Consider the following 20916-nt stretch of genomic DNA (forward strand, 5'->3'; position numbering starts at 1 on the left):
AGTAACAAGTCCATGCTCCTAACAGCTGGGCCTCTGCAAGGTCCTTAGGGAGCCAGCTGTCCCCTTGTCTATGGCCCCAGGGCTCTGGGGTGGGGGTGGGAAGCCTCCTAGGCCCCTGCCCCTTTGCTTTGCAGCCTTCTCTAAGGGCTCAAAGACGAAGGGCTGAGAGATGGAGAATAGCTAGCTGCTGTTTTTTTTCCTAAAGTCAATAACCAGAAAGGTTATTCTAAAACCTGCCAACAAAAGGAGAAAAGGGGTGCAGCCTGGCTCAGATCTGCTCCTTCCTCGGGGAGCCAATGGGATGCATGACACCTGGGTGGACAGGCAATCTGCCCCTTACATCCGGCCGCTCCATCCACATGGCAGGGCAATGCAGCCTGAGCTTCCCGGGAAGGGGAGAAGAGGCACAGAGAGAATCTGGCCGGAGGCTCTGGGCAGGACTAGACTCCATCTTGAGCTTGGACGGCTGGGTTCAGTCTGAGGCTTCAGCCTGGGATAACGCTGACCACCGCTCACACATTAACTGTGATCCCTGGGGACCTTCCTCAAGGACTCTGGCCTCTCTCAGCTGCACCCCAAAGTCAGAAATGAGGTGCTGAGATGAGTGAAACAAGGGAGGAAGGAGGGTCAACCAAAGAGGCATCAGCAAGCTAGTCAAACTGAGGGCAACTGGGCTCCGCCTGCTGGGGCTCTCAGAGGGCAGAAGGCAGCTCAGGTTGGAGGGGGAATGTTATCCACTTATTCTCATCACCTGGGGTCGAAGGCAAGCGCTAAGCCAGCTGCGAGCAAGAGGCCATGACTTTACAGCTGTGCAGAGCTGGTTGCCCTGGTGGGAGCTGGAATACGGAGGTAAGCCGAGGGGACGTGAGGTGGGACTCGAGAGGTGCCTGACGCCACATCCCCGTCTCACTCAGTGGTCCCTGGGCCAAGGGGATACAAGGACGCCTGCCCTCTGGGAACTCACAGCTCCTCACCTACGCTCTCCACCAGGAGGTGATGACAGCCAGACCCACCATTCACACAGTCTCTCCCGTGTGCTGGGAGCCATCAGCAGCCGAACAAGACAGACATCATCTCCATTTGACGAAGATGCACACCACTGAGGCTGGGGAGATTACAAAACTTCACACAGTCTCACTCCAAGCCCGAAGCCTTCCCGATGTTGCTGGTGCGGGTGGGGGCAGGGGAGGACTGGAGAAGGAAGTCTGCCTGGAGGAGGTGGTGCTGGGTCTGTTCCTTGGGGACTGTGCACACCCCACACCCTGACAGCTCTCTGTGCCCTGTGTCTTCCCACCATCATGCCACGCGGAGTCCCTAGGAGCCTGGCTTGAACCCCTAAAATATCACAGCTCATCAGGCTGGGAGGCCCACAGGGGCTGGCTGGCTCAAGTCCTCAGCCACCTTCCTGTGACAAAGCTGAGGCCCAGAGAGAACTTGATGTGCCCAGCCTCACACAGCAGACAGTGGAAAGCCAGTGTGGCAACGCAGGGCTCCTGACTCCCTTCCTTCCACACAGGTAGCACAGGCCATGTTCCCCAGGGCCCTGTCTCCACTCTCAGGAGTAGAGATCCTCAGCGCACCTCACATCCATACCCTTTTCCCTTGTTCTTTGGCTGAATCTCCTTCCCTGGGAGGTGCTGGGCTCAAAGCAGAATGTTTCAGGGAACCCAGAGACACTCGGCCTGGGCTGGGGTGCAGGAGCGGCCACGGGTGAGCAGAGGGCCCTGGGGCAGGAAAAACCGAGCCTGCTTGTTCCAGCCGGGGAGCAAGTGACAGGCCCCTCCCTCCTCCCTGCCACTCCCGTGCCCCCAGCCAGGGCATCGGGCAGAGGACCCCTCACTCGCCGGGGCCTGGGGTCCTGAAAATGGGGTTGGTGACCTAAAGTGCCAGAGACAGGGGCTGAGGGAGAATCCAAAACACAAAACAAACGCACAGCCGCCCCCAAAGGAAAAGTCCAGAGTCCGAATTTTAAACAGGAAGAGCTAGGCGTCAGGCTCAGAGGAAGATAACAGGGCCTGGCTGAGCAAAGAAACAACAGAAAAGGAGCGAGGAGAGCCGGGGGAGGACATTCCGGCCCCACGCTGGGCCTTCCCAGCTCCCCCTTGTCCCCAGGGTGCAGGGGGCCGGGGTCCCCCTTCCCCCAGGGACAGGGCGCGGGCCCACCGGGGCGCCGTGGGAGGCCTTCACGGAGAAGCACTAGGGTGTGCAGTGAAGAACGTGGGGTGGGGACAGGCAGACCAAGGCAGGAACCCTGGGCAGGTGACTTTCTGAGCTTCCGTTTTTCCTTTCGAGAAATGGGACTAAGAATACCTACCTTGAAGATCTAGACTGGTGAAGACAGAAATGGCCAGGGCTATTTTTTATCACCCCAGAGATCCCAGGGCCCACAGCCCAACAAAGGACTCTCTCCTCTTTTGGAAGCACTGGGGCTCCTGGTCCTCACCTTCTACAGGTCCTAGCAACCTGGTATATCAAAGACAGTACTTACGGGGCTAGACAGACAACCTCTAACCCATTCATTTGCTGGAACTACCATAATAAACAACCACAGACAGGGTGGTTTAAGAAGCAGAAATTTGTTTAAGCCTCTCACCCTTCTGGAGGCTACAAGTCCAAGATCAAGATGTCAGCGGGGTGGGTTTCTTCGTCTGAGACCTCCCTCCTTGTCCTGCAGATGCCTGCCTTCTTCCGCTGTCTTCTCGTATACTTCCATGTGTGTCTGTCCTACAGAATCTCTTCTCATAAGGCCACCAGTCATATCACATTAGGGTCCACCCTAATGGCCTTGTTTTGGCCTAATTACTTTTTTGAAAAAATATTTCTTATTTTTTAATTTGGATGTGGTGGCTCTTAGTTGTAGCACTTGGGATCTTTAGTTATGGCATGCAGGGTCTGGTTCCCTGATCAGGGATCGGACCTGGGCACCTGCATTGGCAGCACAGAGTCAGCTACTGGACCACCAGGAAAGTCCCCCAATTACCTTTTTAGAGGCCCTATCTGCAAATGCAGTCATATTCTAAGGCTCTAGGGGTTAGGGCTTCAATATATGAATGGGGGTGGGGGGCACAGTTCAGCCCGTAACAACCACAACTTCCCATCTGTCAAGCCATCCCGTCCCGGGCTGCATCTCAGAACCCTCCACCTGGCCCTGGGAGGTGCTGTCACTGTCCTGAAGTCCAGCTGTTTCTCCAGAGAGGGTAAATGGTTATCCCAGGTGACACGGTGAAGAAAAGCATCCATAACACACCGGCTCCTGCAGGGCACACCCAAGGAGAAGGCAATGAAAAGAGGACCATCTCCAGTCCCTCAGCCGAGGGCACCCACTGGCGGTGTCATCACACTGCTGTATTCTGCCGGCTCAGAAAATTAGGGGAAGCAAGACTTTGGTGAGGGCAGGGAGGGGGACATACGTTGGCCTACATCTTCTCCGGGGAACCGGAAAGCAAACAGCTTGTGTTGATCCTGTGTGCGTGCACTGCTCAAAGCGCTGCACATGGGTTGACTGGTTTAAGCCTCACAGCAGTCCTATGGAGTATGTGACAACTCTTACAAGCATCTGTAGGAAACTGAGGCCCAGGGAAGGTAAGTAACTGGCCTGCAGTCACACACCCGACAGTGAGTGTGCCCATGGAATCAATCCCAGGCTGTCTGCCTGCAGGGACTGTGATGTGGGTGGCAAGCCTCTACCCCGGGGCAGATGGCGTGAGATGACCCTGGCTGGTCACCTGGCCTGGCACTTCCATCACTTGCCGGGGGCCTTGGGCCTCAATGTTGCCAGCTATCATAGGACAGGTAAGATCAGATGCCTTGAGGGCCAGGCAAACTACCCCCTTCCCTCTTCCCTGCCCCCTCGAGGCCATCCTCAGGTCCCGAAGAGTAGTCTCAGACCTTGCTGCCATGGAACGGTCTCCTCTCAGGGACTCGTGGTCTAGACGGCAGAGCAGGGAGTGAGGCCAGCGTAGCTACAGGCGCTGCCCTGCACCCTCACGCTGTGCGGCCCACACCGGGGTAGCCCCCAGCAGGAGGGACAGCACTCTGGGGCTCTGCAAAGTGGTAGAGTCTCTGGGGAGAAAGCCATTCCCAGATCACGGGCAGGAGGCCCCATGAGCTGGCAGAGGAGGGCTCGGGTGCAGCTTCTCCCCCTGGCACCGTCCAAGTGTCCCCCCCCCCCAAAAGTGCCTCATCCAGCATTGTCGCCTCACCTCCAGAAGGCCTCCTAGGCCTCTGGCTCCGTTCCCAGCCTGCCAGTCGGGGAAGAAGCCTGGAGGCAGGAACCTCGGGGTGTTACACTGTCACTTAAACTGCTTAGACCTACAGTGGCTGCTTCACCAAACCACAGTGGCCCCCTCACCACAGATCCCCCACAGCAGTGATGGAACCGGGCAGTGTCCATAAACCCTGGCTGTCAAGGTGAAATGTTACTGAATATTGGCACATGAAAATCTGAGAAAACTGTGTAGAGCAATATATAAAATACTATTCTATAGTCTTCCGCACAAGTATACATGTAGGTATTTTGAGACACATGCATAGAAAAAAGGAGCTCCACTAAAAGGTTAACTATGGATTTCCTCCCTCCCTTCCTTCTTCCTTTTCCTTCTTTCCTCTCTCTCTTTCTTTCTTCCTTTTTTTCAGCTTCTGTTTCCTTACACTTGTGGTAAAGTCTGTCTAAGGGGCAATAAAAAGACAAATAACTTTATAAGCAAATATGAACAATAATATTAAAAATATAGAGAGAGTTTGGATACCTCCCATAATAACTTTGTTGGAGAAGGAAATGGCAACCCACTCTAGTATTCTTGCCTGGAGAATCCCACGGACAGAGGAGCCTGGCGGGCTAGAGTCCATAGCGTCACAAAGAGTTGGACATGACTGAGTGGCTGTCACTCACTCATAATAGCTTTTCTCCTTAAATGATTGTAACTAGCCTCCACCCTCTGGTTTTGTTTTGCTTTGTATAGTTCTCTTCATAAACCTCTCACATGCCCTTCGCTTTATAATTTTCAAAGAAAAGTCACATCCGCTACGTCAGTCCTCAGGGGCCAGTGATGACCACTAATGCATTGTGAAGATGAGGAAACTGAGGCCCCAGAAGGGCTGTGATTTGGCCCAAAGTCACCCTGCAAATGGGAGGCAGAGTGGGCTTCACCACCTGCTTTTAGATCCCTCTGGCCTGGGGGTGCCCTCAGGGACGTGGGGTGCCAGGACCAGAGCTTTAGACGTCACAGGGCTGAGAGCAAAAGGCACTGGTGTGGACTCCTCTGGACCCAGTCAATCACTCGCTTGCTCAGAAGCTCTCTGCCTCAGTCTTCCCACCTGCAGAAGCACAAGCCTGGCCTTCTCCCTCTCCACCCCTCATCCTAAGGTGGATAGAGGGCCCCTCCTGGTGTACAGTCCAGGCCTGAGCCACATTCTGTCCCTTGTCTCGGGCCTGGCTTTAGAGCCATTCTCCCTCTCCTCTCCTGGTGCCCGCTCCCTCCCCAGGGCCCCAGCTCCTTTGTGGATGTGCTCAGACAGTGCCCTGACTGGACGGAAAGGTGGGGTGGGGAGTGACCCAGCACTGGCCCGGGCTCCAGGAGCCTTGGGTTGTGGCTCCCCCGTCCTGGCTCATGGTGTGACCCAGGGCTGCTAACCAGTTCCCTTCTCTGGGCCCCAGCTACCTCCTCTGTAACACAGAGGGTGAGAGACGCACCTCCACAGTCCTAGCGAGTAAGCACTAGCTGAGCAGAGAGCTGGATTCACAGAGACTCAAGCCAAGTCCCGGCAGCAGCAAGGCTGCAGCATGGACACAGAGTCGGGTCTGGGCAGATCACCACCCGGGGCCTGGAAAAGAGCTCTCACTCCGCACTTGGACGCTTGCTCCGCTGAGCAGCAGGTGACCGTACCACTCCACTTCTCTGGGCCTCGGGTTTCTTCTGTGTGAAATGGGAAGTCTCTGAGAGGGCCCTAAAAGGCCAGTTTTTATAAAACAACCACCACAAGAACAACAGTTTCTCTGGCTCTGCCTCTGGTCTGGGGGATGGAAAGCTGAGCCAAGAATAACAGTGGGCTTACGTGGGCTTGAATCGCTGTTCCCCCAAACCTTGCTAAAGGCTGGGTGCTTTTGGTGAACAAGATCTACAGAGGGCAGGTTCCCAGGAGGGAGCGGCAGGCCCATGTGGGAGCCTAGAGCACCTGGCCCCAGGCCAGTTTGGCTCCCAGGGGCCCGGGCTGCCCGCTGGCTCCGCCGACTGAGCGATGTGGCCATAGAATAATAAGGGTGGCATTAACAACCACCACTTATGAATCACTCACCTTGTGCCAGGAATGTTAAGTGCTTTATTTGAATTAACTCATTTAAACTTCGGGCAGCCCTGTCAGGGAGGTTCTATTATTATCCCCTGGTTTGCCAATGAGGAAACCAAGGCACAGGGAGGTCAAGGTACACACCCAAGGTGAGGCAGACAGCAAGGACAGAGCTGGGATTTGAACCCAGGTGACCTGGAGCCAGCGTTAACTCTTTAACCACTGCTGTGCTGGCCCCCAGGAGAATGGGCCAGGATCATGGGGCCCTTGACCCCTGTCCCAGCTGATAAGCCTTTCTGCTGCTCCTCTCCCTGTGAGTATGAGGCACTCCCAGCCCCCGACCGGCACACAACAGACCCGGGGATACATTAATAATACAAGGTCAGGGACTCCCTGCTGGTCCAGTTGTTAGGACTCTGCACCTTCACTGCCATGGCCTGAGTTCAATCCCTGGTTAGGGAACTAAGGTCTCAGAAGCTGTGTGGCATGCCCCCTCCCTCCCCCCTCCCCCCCGCCACCGCCCAGAAAAAAACAAAGAGAATATAAATTCAGCATCTCAGTGTTAACCCCCACAAGAGGCCCCGCAGCGTGGAGTGCCATCTCTCTCCTCTCTACCCCTCTATGTGAAAGTGAAAAGTCAAAGTGAGACTCGTTCAGTCGTGTCCAACTCTGTGCGACCCCATGGACTATACAGTCTATGGAATTCTCCAGGCCAGAACACTGGAGTGGGTAGCCTTTCCCATCTCCAGGGGATCTTCCCAACCCAGGGATCAAACCCAGGTCTCCCACACTGCAGGCAGATTCTTTACCAGCTGAGCCACAAGAGAAGCTCAAGAATACTGGAGTGGGTAGCCTATTCCTTCTGCAGTGGATCTTCCCAACCCAGGAATCAAATTGGGGTCTCCTGCATTGCAGACAGATTCTTTACCAACTGAGCTATCAGGGGCTGCTGAATTAGGCAGTTGCCACAACACATGATGCAAAGAGCATACATCATGTGACCCTACTTATGTGAAATCGAATAAATGCCCACTTAGAACAGGAAGGATGCTCCCGGAGGATGGCCACCATGGCCTCCTCTGGGTGGTAGAGTTTGTAGTTTTCTCCTTAGACTTTTCTAAACTTATTACAATCCTTTGTACCATTTCTTCAAAAGGGTTTTAAAAAAATTTTATAAAGCATCTTAGAGACAAAGCCGGGTTGGAATCCAGGTCTGTGGGGCTCCAAACCTTTACTTTTCTGCCCTTTTGAGTCACATCTCACTGACCTGCTGCTGGGAGGGCCTGAGCAGGGCACACCTTCGGGCTGAGGCTGGTGTGCCCAGGGAAGCGACAGCTTCCGACATCACCAAGGCAAGGGTCAGCCGCCCTCCAGGCTGCCTTTCTTTGGGGGAAGGCAGTAGCTTACACATTCAACCTAAGCAGAATAATGTGAGATACCCTGAGATTATTTAGGCCATCAGCCCCCCTCTGATGCCTTAAATCCCACCACTAACACTTACTAGTAATAAATAATAACGATAATAATTGATGAAGGGACTACTGGTGGCTTCTTCTCCTTATCTCTATATACTAATATTTTGACCATGATCATATATTGCTTTACAGAAAGAAACTAGTTTTCAAAATTATAAAATTTACAGAATTCCAAGTTTTCATTCTTACCCTGGGACATAAAGAATTTCTTTCTTTACACCTCCCATGTAAAGGCTCTATGCTAAATGCTATACACACTATTTATGTGTGTGTTAGTTGTTCAGTCATGTCCGACTCTTTGCAATCCCATGGACTGTAGCCTGCCAGACTCCTCTGTCTGTGGAATTCTCCAGGCCAGAATACTGGAGTGGGTTGCCATTCCCTTCTCCAAGGAATCTTCCTGACCCAGGGATGGAACCCAAGTCTCCCACACTGCAGGCAGATTCTTAACCATCTGAGCCACCAGGGAAGCCCACACACTATAGTCTTCATGATATCCTTGCAAGAAAGATGTCTCAATTTTGGACTTGAGAAGCTAAGACTCTGAGAGGCAATAAGGCTAAGTGACTCGCCCGAGGTTACACAGCCGAGAGGTCACCAGCCTAGATTCAAACTCAGGCCTGTCTGCCTCCCAAAGCAGCAGCTCTGTTCCTCTTTGCTTTCATATCACATCATTCATCACTGCTTTTTGAGAAAGCCTTGCCCCTCCTCCCTGACTTCCCTTCCAACCTGTGAATCCATCTCCCCCATCCCCCAGCCCCAACCAATCACCATGAGAGGAACTGGTTAGCAACCGTTTACTAGGATCCTGCAAAATATTTGGGTCCAGCTACCCACATTCATGCTGTAATTAGAAACACAGTTCCATGGCTCAATGATGCCTGCACTGGACCTAGGGCTAGCATCACATTCCCCAGTGCCTGCCAGGAATGCCCACCATGTAATTTCTGCCCTGTTGATGAAAGTTGTTCTTTGTCCTTCCCAAACCACACAAAAACCCCTTCAAAGGGGGCAAGGGTCCAGAGTTCAAGGCCAGCCTCCTGCAAATGGGAGGGATAGGCCTCTGGGAAAGAGGCAGGGCTGGTGGCCCAGGACTGGGCTCGGAACCTGGAACAGAGTACATGGGAGCAGAGCTGGCACCCACACCTTCCCTCAGCTGGAAGCAGAGAGGGCAAGGGAGGCCAAGGCCACACACCCTTCAAGACCAGGTGCAGGCCCAGCTCTCCTGACCCCAGGACAGGCCCTCTGTCCCACCCCGCCTTACGGGCAGGACTGGTGGGGGTGCAGTCTTGGAGCTGGCTCTGCCACCCCCCCGCCCTGGGATCAAGAACAAACCTTCACCAGCTGGGCCTCGGCCTGCTCATCCGATGAATGAGCACCAGGTGCCCACCTCCCATGGGTCAATGAGGACTGAGAGTGTGTACCTCACAGATACAGTCCAGACCTGGTACCTAACACATCCATTTACAGAGAAGGGAACTTATATTTCATATGCTGAAGAACTGTGTGATTATTTTACCGAAAGAATGCATTTTGAGAGATTGGTGCTGTTCAGTCACCAAGTCATGCCTGACTCTTTGCAATCCCATGGACTGCAACACGCCAGGCTTCCCTGTCCTTCACTATCTTCTGGAGTTTGCTCAAATTCATGTCCATCGAGTCGATGATGCCATCCCACGATCTCATTCTCTGCCCCTTCTCTCACCCTCAATATTTGTATAATTTTAAAACACTAAAAATTTATCCTTTAATATCCCAGAGTGAGTCTGCAGCAGACCAACTCCTGGACCCAAGGCCTGGTTCTCTACACTCCCCCAGACCTCCCACCACAGGCTGACCCCTGGGGAAATGCCTCCACTGGCCCCCCACCCTGGGCCAGTGCTGTCCCTGGCAAAGGGCTGGGGGCCACTTTTCCAGCAATGAGCCCAGCTCCACTGGGTGGGACATAGTGGCAACAGCTGATAAGCTGGCCTGTTTAGCTCTGTCTACGGCTGGCCTGGGAGAAGGCCCAGGCAGCAGACATTTGGCCGTGCCCTCTTCCCCTTCCTGGGCCGGCTTGGTGCCCCTGAGACTGGGACAGCCCTTGTCAGAGGGTCCTGCAGTCACTGTCTGCAGGCCCCCAGCTGAAATGAGCTGGGTGTGGGGGAGGGGTGAGCACAGGCATGCGTGGTTGTTGATTTAGATTATTTTATCTTTTGCTGTAGGTATTACATTCTCACAGTTCAAAATCTCCATAGGATTTCTAACCCTCTTCTCCAGCGCCCCCTCCCCCAGTGCTCTCCCTAAAAGACAACCGTTGTATATAAGCAAATATATGCATGTACATCTCTGCCACACTGCCCCTCACATCCTCCCAAAGCATCCACATGGGGGCCACACCCTCACTGCCAGCCAGCTCTGCCCACATGCGTTTGTCTGCTTGGCGCACTCCTCCACTCCTCTCTCCCGCACCCCTTCTTCACTCAGCTCATCTTCTCTCATCCTCCAGGTCTCAGCTTAAATGCCCTCCTCCTTCTGGAAGCCTTTCCTGATCCCAAGTTTCACTCATCCCCAACTCAGTGCTTTCATGACCCCCAAAGTTCTCTGCCAGACAACCTGGGATGGCCTCTTAATTATCTGCATCCCTGCTAGATCGTAGGGTGGCCCACCAGTCCAGCTCGCCATGGACTTTCCCTGTCTAGGCACTGATAAGCCCACATCCCAGGAAAGGGCTCCAGCAAAAAGGACAGCTGGTCACCCTAGTAGATGCTGGGTTCCGTAAGAGCCTGGAAAAGCTCTGCCTTATTCATCCCCATCTCCCCAGCACCCAGAGGCTCCATAAGGATTTGTGGCATTATAAAAACAATAGCCCACTTATGTAGCAACTACTCTGTGCTGGGCACTGTTCTGAGTGCCTTACACATATAAACTCATTTACTCTCATAACCACCCAAGGAAGCCAACAAAGGTTCCTGGAGGTTAAGACACTTGCCCCAGGTCACAGGGCAAGTGAGGGACGGAGCCAGGGATTCGAGGGTCTTTACCCAGGCCACTCTGGGTGCACGCTATTCTTGGGTCTCTGAGCCTGACATGTACAGGCTCCTGCAGAGGGGGAGCTATGCAGGAAGAAACCCCAGCTCCCCAGTCCTGTGGTGGGTAGCACTGCCGGGGACACAAACTAGCGGGACCTGAGGAGAGACCTCACTTTAGGCTTGCACTGCGGGAGCAGGGTCCTCCTGGGACCAGCACGCCTGGTACGCCAGAGCTTTGCTGCAAAGTTGAGAATTCATTCTGCTGCAGAAGAGGGGAAGGCTTGGAAGGGGAAAATTAGGGGAGCAATAATCATTGTTCCCATTTTGGGGGGGAGCTTACAGAGGACTCATAACCTGGCTTCTGAAGGTCAAGGAGCTCTGCACAGCTGCCTCATTAACACAGGACCCCCTTTTGCTTAAAAAAAAAAAAAGGAAAAAAAAATGCCTTTCCTACACACACAGCCTTTTCTCCAACATGGAGTCCTGGAGCCTCAGCCTGGCTCAGTGCCCTCCTCACTCTAGCTATGTATCTTTGGGCAGGTTCCTATGCCTCTCTGAGTCTCTTTCCTTATCTGTGAAGTGAGACTAATAGTAGTGCCTACCTCAGAGAATTGTTCGTGGATTAAATGAATTAATACACACAGAGTACTTAGGATAGTCATATGAAGTGAAAGTTGCTCAATTGTGTCTGAATCTTTGTGACCCCATGGACTCTACAGTCCATGGAATTCTCCAGGCCAGAATACTGGAGAGGGAAGACTTTCCCTTCTCCAGGGGATCTTCCCAACCCAGGGATCGAACTCAGGTCCCCCATATTGCAGGTGGATTCTTTACTAACTGAGCCAAGGGAAGCCCAAGAATAGTCACAGGGACAGTATATACGGACTTCCCAGGTGGCTCTAGTGGTAAAGAACTAGCCTGCAAATGTGAGAGACATAATAGACATGGGTTCAGTCCCTGGGCCAGGAAGATCCCCTGGAGGAGGAAATGGCCACCCACTCCAGTAGGTGGGAGAATCCCATGACGGGAGAATCCCATGGACAGAGTAACCTGGTGGGCTACAGTCAGGGTCGCAAAGAGTCAGACACAACTGAAGCAACTTAGCATGCATGCAGAGTATATACAGAGTAAAGGCTGAGTAGATGTTGATTGATGGTATTATTCCAAGCTTATGGTGTCCTATCTTCTAGAATGCCCTTCCCCACAACTGGGTGAAATACTCTTCAAGTCTTTCCTGCACCTGTGGCTTAAAACCTGCGGCTATGTGTCTGAGATCATGGGGCGCTCTGCACCTTAGAAGCTGTAGCCTCATCTATCATTCATGGTGAAAGGACAAGGAGAACACAATCAACCTGTAACCTAATCAATTAGAATAAAATGGCCATTGGGAACACAATGACAATGATTGTGGAGATCTGGTTAAGCAGCTTCTGTCAGGAGGTTGAGGTGGGGGGGCACCTGAGCAGAGTCCAGAACAGTGTGTGGTGATGAGAAGCATGGGGTCAAGGGATTGACTCAGTTTGGATCCCAGCTCCTGTGTAAACTTCCTGGGTGACTCTGGGCTCAAAGTCACCTGTTCCTCATCTGAAAAATGGGGGAACAAGCATCATCCTCAGAATGCTGTTAGGAAGACACATTTCATGATTCAAACAAAGGCCCATGAAACAACAGCTGTGAAACCTCATGCAGGGTGCCAGCCAGCTAAGCATCGTTGTCCTCATCTACAGAACTGCAGATAAGGAAATAGACCAATAAACCTAGCTCACATCATGCTGTAGAGCAAAGTACCTCGCCGGAAGCCTGGACAATGGTAGGGGTCACAGACATGGTACTTCCCTCTTCCCTGAGGAGAGCAGCAAAAGCCAGTCGATCTGTGCCTTGGGTCACTCCTTAGTTGCTTTAGGCAAGTCACTCAATTTAACTGGGCTAGAAAAAGGAAGGAAGGAGAAGGAAAGAAATAAGTGAGAAATAGGGAAATAGGGAGACAGAAAGAAAAGAAGGAAATGAAAGATGAAAAAGAAAGCAACATTACCGCCCCTAGCCAACCAATGTGGGCTACTGCAGACTGAGCAGACCAAGAGACATAGTGGCAGATGGCTGGGTGGGCAAACAGTTAGTGGTCATCCACTCTGTCTATGCTTACCAGAGCTTCCCCAGGTGAGAATCCAATTCCATGTCCTCCCCTGGATCTTCCCAACCTGCAAACCAGGAATAACAGTTCAAAATTTACTTGATGGAAATTTGCCACATTAAAATACAGGGGGAAAGACAAACAAAGTTGGAGGCCTCATACATCTTGCTTTCAAAACATATTACAAAGCTACAGCAACCAAAACAATATGGTAATGGCACACAGACAGATGTTTACACCAATAGAACAGAATAGGGAGCCCAGAAATAAACCCTTGTGCATGGTCAAATGATCTTCAACAAAGATGCCAAGACTACATAATGGGGAAAGGATAGTCTTTGCAACAGTTGGTGTTGGGGAAACTGGGTATCTACATGCAAAAGAATGAATTTAGATTCTTATCTTACACTATATACAAAAATCAACTCAAGATGGGTCAAACACCTAAATGTAAGAGCTGAAACTATAAAACTTCTCATAGAAAATAGGGAAGGAACTTTAAAACATTGGAGTTGGCAATAATTTCTCAGATGTGACACCAAAAGCACAGGCAACCTAAGTGAAAAATGGACACATGGGAAGGCACCAAACTTTAAAATTTTCACACAGCAAAGGAAACAGTGAAAAGAATCAACAGAGTGAAAAGGCAACACACAGAATGGCAGAAAGTATTTGCAAATCATATGTCTAATAAGGGGTTAATATCCATAACAAATCAATAGTAAATAAATAACCCAATTAAAAAATGGACAAAGGACTTGAATAGACTTTTCTCCAAAGAAGATATATAGATGGTCAACAAGCATATGAAAAGATGCTCAACATCACTAACCATCAGAGAAATGCAAATCAAAACACAATGAAATATCATCTCAGATCCATTAGGATGGTCACTATCAAAAAACAAACAGAAAGTAACAAGTGCTGACAAAGATGTGGAGAAATTGGAACTGTTGGTGGGAATGTAAAATGATATAGCTGCTGTGAAAAATAGTATGATATTTCCTCAAAAAACTTAAAAATAGAATTAGCACGTGCATGCGTGTGTACTCAGTCACTTCAGTCATGTCCAACTCTTTGCATCCCTATGGACTGTAGCCTGCCAGGCTCCTCTGTCCCTGGGATTCTCCAGGCAAGAATACTGGAGTGGATGATCCAGCAATTCTACTTTTGGTATATGCCTTAATCTACTTGGGCTGCTATAACAAAATATCATGGCCCGGGTGGCTCATAAACCACAGAAAATTGTCCCTCATAGTGCTGGAGGCTGGGGATCAAAGATCAACCTATCAGCATGGTCAGGTTCTGGTGAGAGCCCTCCTCTGGGTTGCAGAGTGCTGATTTCTCACTGTGTCCTCACACAGCAGTGAGCTAGGGAGCTCTCTGTCCCCTTCTTGTAAGGATAAGGGCACTAATCCTATTCATGAGGGCTCCACCCTCATGGCCTAATTACCACCCAAAGGCTCCATCTCCAAACACCATAACATTAGGATTAGAATTTCAACATAGGAGTTTGGAAGTAAAGGAACATTCAGCCCATAGCAGTATATATCAAAAGAATTGAAAACAGGATCTTGAAAAAATATTTGCATATCTGTGTTGATTGTAGCATTATTCACCATACTGAAGAGGTGAAAGCAGCTTAAATTTCCTTTGAAGAACTAAACAAAATGTAGCATACATACACAAAGGAATGTTATTTAGCCTTTAAAAAAAAGAAAGAAATCTTGTCATAAGTTACAATATGGACAAACCCCAAGGATATTATGCTAAGTGAAGTAAGTCAGCCACGAAAAGACAAATATTACATGATTCCATTTATATGAGGTTTCTAAAGTAGTCAAATTCATAGAGAAAGAAAGTATTGATAGAAGGTGGTTTCCACGGGCTGAGGGGAGGGGGAGATGGGAATATGTTCAGTTGGTATAGAGCCTCTGTTATGCAAGATGAAAAAGTTCTGGAGATCTGTTATAAGATAGTTAACACTACTGCACTATACACTTAAAAATGGTTAAGATGGTAATTTTATGTTATGCATCACTTACCACAATTAAAAAAAAGTAAAAGGCACAAATCTAAAAAAAAAAATAGTTGTGGGGTTGGGTCCCATCATCTGAACCCAAATTCTGGTGTTTGTCCACATTTTCTCCTTGCAATCACAGTACAAAAATACAATAGTGTATTTCAGGAGTAAAGATACCCCACTGCTTTATCCTTGCAAAAGCAATAATGCACAGTGTAAAAAAATGCAAACAAGAGACGTGCAAAAATAAAACCCCCTTCAGCACACCCCACTTCAAGAGTCATCCAGGTCCTCCCAGCCCTTCTTCTGCACACTCACAGACACAGGCTGTTCCTTCTCACAAAAACTCAACCAGGGATCATATTGCCTTGCAAACTCTTGTTTTGTTGTATGTGATCAAATCTGTTTGTCATTTTCCCAAACTCCAACAACATATGCTGCTGCAGCGGGCCAGAGGTCAGAGAGAGATGGGGACCTGAGAACACCCCCTCTCTCCTCCCACCACCAAGAAACCCAGAACAGGCTGGCAGGAGCCTCTCCACAGGCTCACATGCAGGGAAGGAAGGGCTCATAAATCTCACATTCAGAATTTCTACAAATGAAACAGAAAATGTCAAACTACACAAATGGGCAAACAGATTGGTGGTTCCCAGAGGCAGAGGGTGGGAGAAATGAGTGAAGGTGATCAAATGTGTAAACTTCTAGTTATACAAATGTATAAATGTATCAAATGTGTAAACTTCTAGTTATGAGCTCTGGGAATATACAGCATGGTGACTATAGTTAACAAAGATGTTTGGAAATATTCAAGGAGTAGTTTCTTAAAAGTTCTCATCATGAGAAAAAAATGTTAGGTGATGGATGTTAACTAAATGTATTGTGGTGATTATATATATATGTATATGTGTGTGTATGTACATATATATGTAAAGTATTATTGTTGTTTTGCTAAGTTGTGTCTGACTCTTTGCGATCCCACGGACTGTAGCTCGCCAGGCTCCTCTGTCTATGGGGTTTCCCAGTCAAGAATACTGGAGTGGGTGGCCATTTCCTACTCTAGGGGATCTTTCTGACCCAGGGATTAAAACCATATCTCTTGCATCTCCTGCATTGGCAGGCGGATTCTTTATCATTAGCACAACCTGGAAAGCCCAATATTGGGCTTCCCTGGTAGCTCAGCTGGTAAAGAATCTGCCTGCAATGCAGAAGACCCTGGTTGGCTCCCTGGGTTGGAAAGAGCCTCTGGAGAAGGGATAGGCTACCCACTCCAGTATTCTTGGGCTTCCCTGGTGGCTCAGCTGGTAAAAAATCCGCCTGCAATGCGGGAGACCTGGGTTTGATCCCTGGGATGGGAAGATCCCCTGGAGAAGGGAAAGGCTACCCATTCCAGTATTCTGGCCTGGGTCACAAAGAGTTGGACACAACTGACCGACTTTCACTTTCATTCATTATATTGTACCCCTTAAACGTGTATAATATTATATCTCAATAAAACTGGAAAAAAAGAAAACTGGACAAAACTTCTTTCCCCTTTCAGTATACCTATCCACTTTTCTTTAGGTTCAAGCAAACATAACCAACATTTATCCCAGTGAAGTCTTGGAGGCTTACTCTATCTCTCTCTCTCATACACACCACACACACACTTTCTTTAAACACAAAATGGGATCATACTTTACATACCACTACACAATTGCCTTTTTATACCTAATAGAACAGACAACCCTGCAAGTCACCCCACACAGATTCAACAAGCTCCTTCTTAAAAGTCTACTGTATCCATTGGCCTGGATGTAACCAAATTCATCCACCCATGCCCTAAGAGGTAGACACTGGGATTGTCACTATGAAGAACACCACAGTTAAAAAAAAAAAAACAAAACCAGTTATTTTTTATGGATAGTCCTGAAAGTGGGATTGGTGGGGCAAAGGGCATGCCCATTTCTATTTTAATAGTTAGTGCCTAGTGAAAAATGGTATTTTGTTTATGGTTTTATTTGCATTTCCCCAGCAAATGGGGAGGAGGTCTGCCTTTCTTGTGATTTCATTTCCTCTTCTGTGAAGTGATTTCATCCATTTTTCTATTGTTTGACTTTTCCCAATTAGTTTGTAGGAATTCTGCATGAAGGGTCTTGAGGGGTATGAGGAAAATGAAGATTTTATCTATCTGTATGTAACAAACACTTCTCATCTACGATTGTCTCTAGACTTGTTTGCAGAGCCTCTGACCAAGGAGACATTTAAATACCTGACATGTTCTAATCTGTCTTTTCCTTTATGGTCCTGGTTTCCTGGCTTTCTTGAGAAGATCCTCCTTACTCTCAATATTGTATAAGACTTTCTCTAAACTTATATTTTTACTTCTAATTTTTCATATTTCAGTCACCTATCCAGATAGAGGCAAGTCTTATTTTTAATTATCATGTGCATCATTCCTCATTAGTTTATGTTGATTATCTCACTCTTTAAATGCTGCATCATATTCCACAAAAGATATAATGACATTTAACTTGGAGTGTTTGGGGGTACTGAAGTTAGTTCTAAATACTATTTAATAATAATAATAGCCACCCATTACTGAGTGCTTATTATATGCCAGGCACAGACCTAAACACATCCCACATACTACCTCATTTAATCCTCACAACAGTTACATGGTAAATTTTATAATCATTTTTTAATAAACGAGGGAGTACATCTTATCAAGATTACACAGCTAGGAAGCAAGTGGTGCTAGGATTCTAGCCCAATCCAAGTTTGAAGGACTCAAAAATCCCAAGCTCTTAACACACCCTATGCACTTTCTCTAGTATTTACAAATGTGACTTGAAATACTCCATATTTTCATTTCTGTAAGGATGAAGAAAGGAGGGAAATAAACACGTCTTACGTTCTTCCTCTGCCCTCAAACGCTGTACTAGATGCTTTCACAGACTGTCTCCTGGAATTCTTTCGAAAGTCCTCTGAGTGGTGAGGTTATCCACTTCCCAGAAACAAAAAGGGAACTTCAGTGAGGTTAAGACACTTATTTGAGGTTTGTTGATGGGTTCACGGTGAGACCCTGGTGGGTATGAACCCCGTTCCATGCAATTTGTGTATTCCAACTTTTCACTCAGAAAGATACTTTCATTAGCTTTACAAATAACACATGATTGGACCCACAGTTTTCTGCTTTTGTCTTTTTCTTTCACTGCTGTTGAACTATTTCCTTGGGATACATTCCCAGAGTGAGATTACTGAGTCAAAGTGTATGAATACTTTTATGGCTTTCTGTCTATACTGCCAAATTGCTATTACAAAGGGCTGCACCCATGCTTTCTGCCACCAGCACTACGGGAAGCTTTATGGCCTACAGATTCCAGTACTTAGGTGGGGAAACTTCGCTTCCAAGGGGTGTCACACTGAACACAGTAAGCCCTGAGCAGAAGTGGTTTAGAGCCATCCATGAATAAGCACTCTATCCCACCCCGCCCCTGCCCAGCCCTGATGTATAGTGGGTTTAGGGATTGACTGCCTTTGTTTTGTTTTGCATAACTTTGCCTCTCTTATGAAATCCTTTAAAACGTGACTAAAATGGGATTAACCGTGGTCAGGCTTGCCTTTTAAGAAAAGGACAAATCTGACAAACACCCTTTTCTGATGCAGTGCCCCTTGGGGAAAGCGCTCCTGCAGCCTGGCCCCGGAAGGGGCAGCTCTGAGAGGGACATCGGGGAGGGGGCCCCCCTGGGAGCGGGCATCTGGGTGGGTGGGTGGCTGTCCGGGAGGGGAGGGGGCCGCCCGGGGAGCGGCAGGGGCGGGGGTCAGACTCGGGCCCAGCTCGCTGGCGGGGGCAGCCGATGATAAGGCGGGAGCAGCCCGTCGCCACGGCGGCCCCGGCCTGGCGGGAAGGCGGGAAGGGGCCCGGCCGGGCGAGAGCAGATAACGCCCGGCGCTCGGGCCGCCGAGACTCGGAGACGCCGTGGCCGCGGGAGATAGAGGCGCCCGAGCTCGGGCGCGGCTCCCGGCTCCCAGTTCCCAGCTGCCCAGTTCCCAGCTCCCGGCCGCCCCACACCGCTCCCCCCACACACACGCCAGCCGGGGCAGGTCCGGGGGCGGTGGGCGCGCCCACGGCCCTGAGGGTCTCTGGACGCGCGAGGTCTGGGACCGCCCCGCGTCCTCAGCGCGCTCATGGCACCGGCCCGCCCCGCAGTCCCCATCAGCGCTGGGGCCCTGGACCCCGTCCAGGTCGGCCCCCATGACCCCCAGACAAAACGTCTCCCCATTCCCTCCTCTGTCTGTTCCCTCCTCTGTTGAAGGAGGGCACTGAGGAATCGTCATTAAAGTCTCAACACAGGGCGTGTGGCAGGCTCTCTGCAGTGTCCAAGGACTTCTCTGTTACCCAGCTTGGCTCTCCAAGAGCTCCAGAGGAGACTGCTTGCTTATGGTGACACGGCCTGCTTCTCACAGACGGGGGTCAAGGAACTGGCCCTGAGCATCCCCACAGGTTTGGGGACCCAGAGAGCCACTCTTCCTTAACCCACAAAGAGGGGCCTTTCCCCTCTGGAGGCTGACAAGGAAATCTCCAACAGTGGCATTTGCATTCTGCCTTTTCAAATTCCTCAGATTCCCCACATAAAACTCAGTTGGCTGCCAGACAGCCAGGGAGGAGGAGGGCTGGGAGAGGCTGCTTAGGGGCAGCCAGGAGCCATAAATTGGCCCCAGCTCTCCAGCAGAGAAACAACCCTGGGGGTGGGTGGAAATTCACACACACAGGGAACCTCCCTTTAATCACCCCACTGCCAAAATTAAACATCTCCTGACAGCAGCAAGCCGGTCCGGACTTCTCTGCCTGGCGTTCAAGGTCCTGCCCATTCTGACACTGACCCTCCTGAACCTGCCAGGCCTGCACGGCACCCCTTCCACCGTATACAGTTTGCCTGTCACACCGTCTCACCCTTTGGCTCCTTGGCAATCCTAAAGCCTTCCGCTTTCTTCCCCACTCACCCCGAATAAGTATTCACGTCTTCTCAGTGACTTCCTAAAGGATTTTCAAGGGTTTGGTCTTTACTTTTGTTTTGTTTCGTTCTTTGCATTGTTGTTGTTCAGTGGCGCAGCCGTGTCTGCCTCTTGGCAACCCCTGGACTGCAGCACGCCAGGCTTCCCTCATCCTTCACAGTCTTCCAGTCTTCTTGTTAAATGACCATAAGAACCATGCCCTGAAGTAAGATTGGACTCCTCTGTATTACAGCCACCACTGACTGCATGCCGTCTATATGCCAGGCCATTTCGTATAGTACCAAATCCTGTCAACAACCCCAGTGGATAAGAGATACTCTCCCATTTTACAGATGAGGAAAACTGAGCTTGGCAAGGTCCAGGATCACGGAGCCAGGAACACTGGTTCGGCCTAAACTTCAGATTCAGGCAGAACGTGAGTAAAAGGTAACTGACCAGGAGACCTTAGTTCTTCTAGGCGTTTTGTTACTAACTCAGCTCTTGGGCAAGTCCCTTTCTTTCTCTGGGCCTCAGTCTACTGGATTACAATGGAGATGACAGCTCCTGCTTCCCCTGGGGCAGTTCAGGGGCTCTGCAAAGAGCCAGGCATGAGGCTGGGCCTGCAGGAACCCTTCCTCTGGGGGAAACTGCAGGTTATGGCACCCTGCTTTTCTCCCCTAGGAGAAAACACTGACTCATGGAAATTGAGTATTTGCACCCCCCCCCACCCCCCCACCCCAGGTAGGCCTCTCCTGAAAGTCAGTGGTCCATTTCCTTCTGGCGCATGGGCAATACTGTCAGTCCAATGGAGCCCTCAGCTTCCATTCTTTGTTGCCTACCCCCAACTTCTGCCTGGTTCCTCTTCATCCCACTCACAGGCTCGCAGGACCCCTCTCTCCTCCGCCATTCAATCTTGTTGAAGAAAAAGCCACTCCATCAGTCTGTTACAGTTGCGTATGAATGAGGTCAAGTTAGTAGCATGTTCTTCCCAAAATATGCCTGTTATCAGCCTGGGAT

The 20916-nt window shown here is 50.0% G+C and overlaps 1 long non-coding RNA gene across 2 annotated transcripts in view; it reads right to left on the reverse strand.

Annotated features, from left to right (window-relative positions):
• Window positions 1-20916, reverse strand: part of LOC122704818 — a 117896-nt gene that overhangs the window by 51499 nt on the left and 45481 nt on the right. For both annotated transcript variants that reach the window (XR_006343946.1, XR_006343945.1), the window contains exons 6-7: window positions 12915-12969; window positions 12560-12697 (exon numbers count right to left, since the gene is read on the reverse strand). This is a non-coding gene — a long non-coding RNA (uncharacterized LOC122704818). The remainder of the gene's footprint in view (window positions 1-12559; window positions 12698-12914; window positions 12970-20916) is intronic.

This window comes from Cervus elaphus, chromosome 12, assembly GCF_910594005.1.
Source record: "Cervus elaphus chromosome 12, mCerEla1.1, whole genome shotgun sequence".
Classification (NCBI taxonomy): Eukaryota; Metazoa; Chordata; class Mammalia; order Artiodactyla; family Cervidae; genus Cervus; species Cervus elaphus.